Here is a 7,633-nt window from a genome sequence, read left to right as displayed (position 1 = left end):
CATTGAGATTCTCGTATTTGTCCATGTGGCTCTCATTGAGCATATCTCCTTTAGATTGCATGAAATTTGGAGCTTTTGACGATTTTCAAATCACTCTTAACTTGCCTTTGGTGAAACATTTCACTCAATTGAAAATTCATTTCTTATGATCACATGTTCACAAACCTTTTGAAACATCGAGGACATGGAGATAATGACGCAAGAGACCTCATTTGACAAATCTGCACGTTTGTGTGAATAACAACTTCTTCAAATATGATGTATTATTGATTTGATGGATATGCTCATTGAGGACATCATTCCTATTGAGGAAGATTCCATAACAAATGAGTTATTCCCGATGGAGAACAGAGAGGAGTTAGAATTCAAAAGTGAGCGAGGAGGTGGGAGAGAAATTCCATCTAACCTAAGAGAGAAAGTTTAAAGAGGTCAATTAAATCCTTTATTATTAACCCAAATTTAAATTAAGGCTAGGATCCGTATTTTTAATTCAAACTTTGAAGAGGGATGTCGTAATCAAATTGTGAATCTATTTTAGGTAGGTAATACTTTTTACCAATTTCACTCTCTATGAAACTCCTAGATTTGAGATTCACTGAATCTTATCAATGACATGTTAATCTCGGATTATGCTCTTACATTTGTGACTGGGATGCCAAGGATCACAAACATGACGTGATTAACCAGGCAAACCTGTGTGACACCCTCGATGTCATTTATGATCTCACATTGATGTGCCAGTTAACAATACACGCTCCATCAACAATCATAAATTCGAGTTGTACCACCATTTCAACTTTGTAGTCCCAAATTAGCGTTTCGGTTAACCACGCATGCTCCACTAACGACTCACAAAGATTTGATGTGCGTTTCATGGATTAGCATATAATTTCACATTTTATCCTAAGTAACTAGATTGGGAATTTGTTTAAGTTCTAGTACTTTATGTTATACTTTTAACGTGAATTTTGTCCCATCGGAACCCTTTCAGCTAACAACAATACACCATATAAAGAAGTGGTGGGTGAAAAGGACACTCAATCAACAGTCATTTTATAGGTCGTTTCCTTATCCATTTCTTATAGTATAGCTTCATGAATGAGGCATACTCTTGATTCGACTAGCTTAATGTTATACAAATAGTATTATATACTCTTATAAATATATGTAAGGGTGTATTATTAAACATTTAAAAATACAAGGTTTAAATTTTTTTAATTCAATTAACTTTTAATTAATTAATATTTAAACCAAATAAGATTTAATAACTATCTTTAATTAAACTTTTAACTAACTAAAATTAAATCTTTTAATATTTAAATAATTATATTAATTGACTTTTAATTAAATATTATTTATTCTTTATCTTTTTTCCCTAAAATTCGAAATTAGGGTTTATCAAAATTACCTAGTTTTTAAATGTTCAAATTTTAAGGTAGGTAAAATTAGTAATTAACCCTATCTATTTTCGAAAAAAGGTAAGAATGAGGTTGAGATTTTCGAAAACCCTAGAGGGCTAGGAGTTTTCGAAAAAAAAAGTATAACCTGGTTTTTCCAGTTTTTCTCCAATGTGCATATTATAGACAAAACCTTAGGCTCTGATACCACTGATGGATTTTCTAGGTTACATTAAAATTAAATCAACATGATTTTCACAACGTAATTTACATAAAACAATTTATGGGCACATGCAACTTAAAGATCTGTGGCTTTACTCATAATAGAAACTTACTTTGAAAAACTAATCTAACCTATGTATTATCGATAATCACAAGATTAGGGTTACATACATTTTGTTATAATCGAATATAGCAATCTACTTTCTTCAAACCTTCCTTGGAAAGTAAGCACCAAAAGTATGGTTGCCTCTAATAGCTCACACCCAAACCTTAGAAACCCTAGAATGAAGAGGAGATATGAGAGAAGATGAAATTTGGAATTTATCCTTCTTGGAAGCATATTAATGAAATTATGATGCCAAGGGGTCCTATTTATAACTAGGAGATAGTCACTTGTCTCTTCGATTGACTTTCATTCAATATCCCATTCCCGCTGCATCGGCTGGTCAAAGATCACCCCAAAATTGATTCAAAAGCTGCGGTTGGCACGGCGAAACAGCCCAAGCGCAAGCAAGCTTGGCCGCCCAGCGTCCTCAAATCATTCAATGTCATCAGCTGAGAATGTAGATCAGTCATCAAGAAGTAAGGCCCAGAGAGCACACTGACATTCATTGCCATGTTCGATCTGAGTACAATCGAATTGCTAAGTTACAGCTACTCCTAGTGCGAAGAAAAAGAAAAAAAAAAGGGACAACAGTGTGTTGTGGTCGCGTACCCTTTGCACAGTGTTCTCTTCTGACTTTTAGACCTCCACTCCCTCTGCCACCATTCAATAGGCTTAACTTTCTAGCTTCTTCTTGCTTGAGTTGAGCACGTAAGCTAAGCCTTCACTTACTTATTCATAGACTTTTCTGGAATCTCCATCTCCTCGTCGCTCTCCCAATAGTGCGAGTACTGACTTGTTCGTAGAAAAGAAGAGTCCTGACTAGTATACCGTCTGCTATTCTTACTAAATCTCAAGATTGAATTGGTAGTTGTCGCTTGCTGCCAAACAACCTATTGCTATTGACAAGAGTCGGTCAATGCCATTCAATGTCCAGCCAATAACCAATTGAGGAAGCAAGCCGAATCCTTATATACGAGAGAATAAAGGGATCATAGCGGTGAAGGAGGACGACCGGAGAGAGGAGCTTACGAAAATAAGCTACTAAAAGCGACGAGGGCAGCATGTCTTTACTGGGGAAAGCTGCCAAATCATTCATATTATCGGAAGCTCTTGGTCCGCTTTCTCTATCTGGGGTTCATTCTGTTCGTACACATATGATCCTTCTTTCTCAACCTTCAACTTCTTCCGATCCTCTTTAAGCAGGAAGTACGATCTGAAGGCCTGGGTTAAGCAAATATCTTTCTTCAATGGTAGATTCCACTCCATTCGCTTGTACTGCGCTCTACTGGCTCTAAGACCCAACATTATAGGAGTTTAATCGCTCGCTCCCTTTCATCCGATAGAGAGTTTGAATTCAGTGATTTAGGAGCATAAATGTACTATCGGGAGAGGGCAAAAGCAAGCCTATATTCTGGATTGGATACTGCGCGAATTGGTCAACCGGAATATGGAATAGGAAACTCTCTCCTTTCATAGCTCTCAGGCCTATTCTATTCATTACAGGAGAAAGTCACTATCCTCAGTTGCCTTGTCTCTGCATTTAGCCCCCCCTTTTCAGCCCTAGACTGGGTAGATTCTTTCGATTCTTCAATGAAAGCCTTCATGAAAGCTGCAACAGGATAAAGGATATCATCTCTTCTCGCTCTGTCTGCTTAATGCCTTCTATTGAATTGATTGGTGCCATTTCTTCTCTTGGAGGCAGGGCAATAGATTCATCTTGTCCTTGGCTTGTGAAGGGAATGAGGTAGGGTAGCCAAAGCCCCCAACAAAGGGAGAGGGCAATCCTTCCCAAGTAATGCATAAGCAAGATCAGGACTAGAGGGGTGTGAAGAGTAGGGGGATCTCTTGTGCAAAGCAAAGACAGGCACGTGCTAGCAAAGAAGGGAAGTGGCAAGGGATTTCAAAGAAGAAGAAAGAAGAGAAAGTTAGTACACAGAGTCTTCCCCTGCCTAATTGATCTAATGAGAAAGAAGTAGGCTAAGTCAAATAGAAAGTGTGTGTAAACAATAAGTAATGACTTGCTTTGTGAGAGCTCAGTTTCTAAGACGAAGGCTAAGAATTCTCTACTAGAGGGATTGAAAAGATCGAGGGTAATTTCTGAGTCTTGATGGACCTTTCTTATTATAGGCCAAAGGAATAGCTAAGGACTTCTTCCCTCATTCTCATCAAATTGGGGTAGCTCAAGAACTCTAGAATCTCTCAGGAGTTGAATAAACTCTTCTTAGTCATAGTCAAGCAAGTTTTCACCTTTATTGAGGTAAACAACCTTACTAATAAAGTGGCAACAACTTTCTCAAAGTAAACTTTCTCCCTTCTTGCTTTTGTTTTCAATAAGGCTCGCGCAGGGGCGCTCACCTTTTTTGGCTCCTTCCCGGCCCGGAAGTTCGCTTCTGACGACTAGCTTCTACCGCTAGCGCTTGGACTTGGAAGCAAGCTAAAGCTACCTTGAATCAAATACCTCATTCCCTTCACAAGCCAAGGACAAGATGAATCTATTGCCCTGCCTCCAAGAGAAGAAATGGCACCAATCGATTCAATAGAAGGCATTAAGCAGACAGAGCGAGAAGAGAGGATATCCTTTATCCTGTTGCAGCTTTCATGAAGGCTTTCATTGAAGAATCGAAAGAATCTACCCAGTCTAGGGCTGAAAAGGGGGGGCAATCTCTACTATATAAGTATCGTGCGTGAGGAAAGGATCTCGCGTGGTAAAGCATCTCGACGCTCAATAGCCGTAGTTGACTATAGACCTTCACGAGTTACTTGTCATCACCCGGAAATCACAAATCTTTACCAAGTGCCAGAGATTGGTTTGGAACTTTCTTGAAGCATCAAGCCTGGCATCCCAAAGCCAGCGTAGTCCAGGCGAACTCAATAATCCGATTTTCAAAACTGTGCCCAGCCAGCCTATCCCAGATCGGGCACTTATCAACGATCGACGTGACATGAGTCAAAAGACAAGGCTTCTAGTTCCAAGCGCTTGCCCTCATGCCTGGTAAGGTCCTCCAAGGAAGAGGCACGAGCTAATCTTTTACTGGATGAAGGCTGGGCCTTCTGTGCTACTCATTAATCATTAATCTGGGGTGAAATAACAGAATGATGTTAGAGCCCCCTTCAATAAGAGGTCCAGCTATTTTGCATTCCTCGGAACAAATTATCAAGCTAGTGCTACTGCCTTCCTTCGTGCGCCTTCTTTGATTTCTGTGGCTTTACTGGTACGAGCCGCGATCCCAAGTCTTGTTCGCATGCTTCCGGAACTTGTTCGTCAACACCAGGTCAGCAGGTGGCTCTTTCATCAGACATGGCTATGCTCACCATATTGCAGTATAATGGGCAATATCTCCTACGCTGTCTTTGTGGATTCCCACCGAATTCCAAGTAGTATTATCTTTCTGTGCGGCTTTCTTTATAGGGATCCTGCCGGCACGGTACTACGTTTCCAGCAAGTTCGTGAAGGTCCAGCAATTTGAAAGGGGATGTTGTACGTACCGATGTTTTTGACAGTACTACTTAGGGTCCTCAGTACGACTTCGTTTGGCCTGTGTTCCAAATTCAATGCTCAGGCAGCTCAAAAGCCTTATTCTTCAACAGGAGCTGGTCTAGTACTTCGAGGCAGTAACTCAAAGTGGTACCAGGTCAGTCCCTAACTATCTACTTCCACTAAATACGCGGTTTTTCATGCAGATTTGACCACGGTGTGCACCCCCCTTAACTTAACCCCTATTACGTAAGGGGGACCTTCGGCGGGATAAAAGAGAGTGCGGGAAAAGCAGCTACAGATACAGGACAAAAGAAGGAGTGGCGCACTTAAAGAGTAAAAAAATCCATCGTAGCGCAAAAGAGCATCCCGCAGAAAGAGGATCCCGCGGAAAGTTTCCACTTTTCTGTCCAGCTGCAAAATGGAATGGAATAGTCTAAGATGCTTAATAGCTCCTACAAGCGCGAAAGCCGTTGCTTCTTGCTTTCGAGCCCAAGCCTACGTTTGCTTAGTAAGGTTGCTTCTTTTTATATCTCCTTAAAAAAATAAAGGCGAAAGGTTGCTTGCTTTACTTTGAGAAAGAAGTAGAAAGAAGGTATTATATAATAAATAAAAGTAAAAGCGCTAACGCCCTTTTTTTTTCAATAAGGGGCGGGAAGAAGCGAGCCTCTCAGAGAAAAAAGTGCTAGTTGTAGCGCGCTAGCGCGCATTTGACTAAAAACATGGAAAGAAAAGGCTCTGGGCAACGAGTGGGGGGAGCCTTGACTTGAAGCATTGTACAAGTGCTTAAGGCTCCTTCGGGCCATGGCCACAACTATCATATAAGGCAAGGCTTGGAAGCAAGCTACCTGCGCCTATCGGCGGGAACTGGGCTTGGCTTGGTTAGTAGTGCCCGCCCATTCTGTCTCGCCCGCCTGCCGACCCATGAATTCTTCAGAGCGGGCCGGCAGGCCGGGCGTACGGGAACCGTCGAAGAAGTGCCTCAACGCGCCGCAGCCACTACTTTACTTTGACTCCTTTTATGCAATTATGAACTCCACGTAACTTTCTCGATTCCAAGGCAACTTATCCTTTTTGAGCTGACGTAACAAACTACGCGATCCTCCCAACGAAGCCAACATAAATCCGATCCGAATAAAAAAAATAAAAGGCAGTTTCATTATGGTAAATATACCAGCCACCTGTTCTGGAACTGGAAGTTCCAATCGGAGCATATAGATCCGTAAATGGATTTGTATGTATAGCCACTTCAGTCGTGTTCGTCGTTTCTTGAAAGTATCTTTTTTCTGGGAACATGGTCAACCAGAAATTCTTATGTTCGCGATTCTTCATCCACCGATGCAGAAAATGCTCCAGTTTTCCATTCTCATATGAGGCCGGAAAGTTTATTGGCAACAGGTCGACACGAAGTGATTCATCATCCTCAAACATGAGCCGGTCGTTAGTTAGGGACGGTTTATAGATCAGAAAATTCCCACAAATTGAATGAGAAGTGGGTCCATGTAAATAATCGAGACCTTGCAAACAACAACGCTCCTTCCCCATATGGAGTTCGGAACCCAAAGGCAATCGTTGAGTGAACTGTATCTTCTTTGTGTTAGTTAACCTAAGCCGCACCCTTACTGTTGGGGTGGGGCTCGGCCTCCGAACCGTACGTGGGACGAGTTTCTGCCTCATATAGCTCGGGCCGAAACCCGGGGGAAGTTTAGGAGAGATGGAGAGAGCCAGCAACTGACAGTCGGGGCGGGGATAAGCTTCCTTCTTCACAAGCTTCTCCCTCCCAAAAAAACCGAACCGATAGCGCTTCCCGTTTTTTCTATTCCATCCCATTCCATTCCGGGACAGGCGGCTAATACTAATCTAATAAGTGAAGTAGTCGTCGTCTGACCAATCGGCTCGGACACCAGACCGCCCGTGCCCGCACATTTTGTCTCGCCCTAAATGGAATCCCTTAGTTACGCTGCGCCCCGACCCGAGTCCCCACGTCCGCTTTTCACCGCCCGAAACCCAAGAAGTTGGCTTTGCCAACACAACATTAGGGTCGTCCCCTTCATTCTATATACTAGAGATGAGAGTGCAGGATCTAGATTTGTAACAAATATTCGACTTTGCTTATGCAAATTGTTATGTACCAAAACCAAAGAATATCGTCGATGAGATACAAAAAAAGAGGATCCTACTTCGCTCATGCACCGTCTTTTCACCCTCCTACCGCTGGTAAAGCTAGCAGTCTAATAAAATTTCTGCATGTTAAGACAGCACACTAGTACATTTTCATTGACCACTGAGACCAACCCCCAAGCCCGGTCTTTGAACTAATAAAGATGGCATAGTAGAAAACTTCAGACTGACTATCATCGCGCTTGAAGTCCACCCAAGAGAGTTCCCCGGCTTCTCGTGATGAGCGCAGCGCAGCAAACGGTGTTTGCGCCA

At 42.0% G+C, this 7,633-nt stretch overlaps 1 pseudogene; it reads right to left on the bottom strand.

Annotated features, from left to right (window-relative positions):
• Window positions 1-6,179: 6,179 nt before the first annotated feature.
• On the bottom strand, window positions 6,180-7,030 carry LOC145122133 (cytochrome c biogenesis CcmF C-terminal-like mitochondrial protein pseudogene; annotated as a pseudogene).
• Between the last annotated feature and the right edge of the window lie 603 nt (window positions 7,031-7,633).

The sequence above is a fragment of the Lactuca virosa genome, chromosome 6 (assembly GCF_052849685.1).
Source record: "Lactuca virosa cultivar CGN04683 chromosome 6, Lactuca_virosa_CGN04683_v6, whole genome shotgun sequence".
Classification (NCBI taxonomy): domain Eukaryota; kingdom Viridiplantae; phylum Streptophyta; class Magnoliopsida; order Asterales; family Asteraceae; genus Lactuca; species Lactuca virosa.
This window is presented reverse-complemented; position numbering and strand designations above follow the sequence as displayed.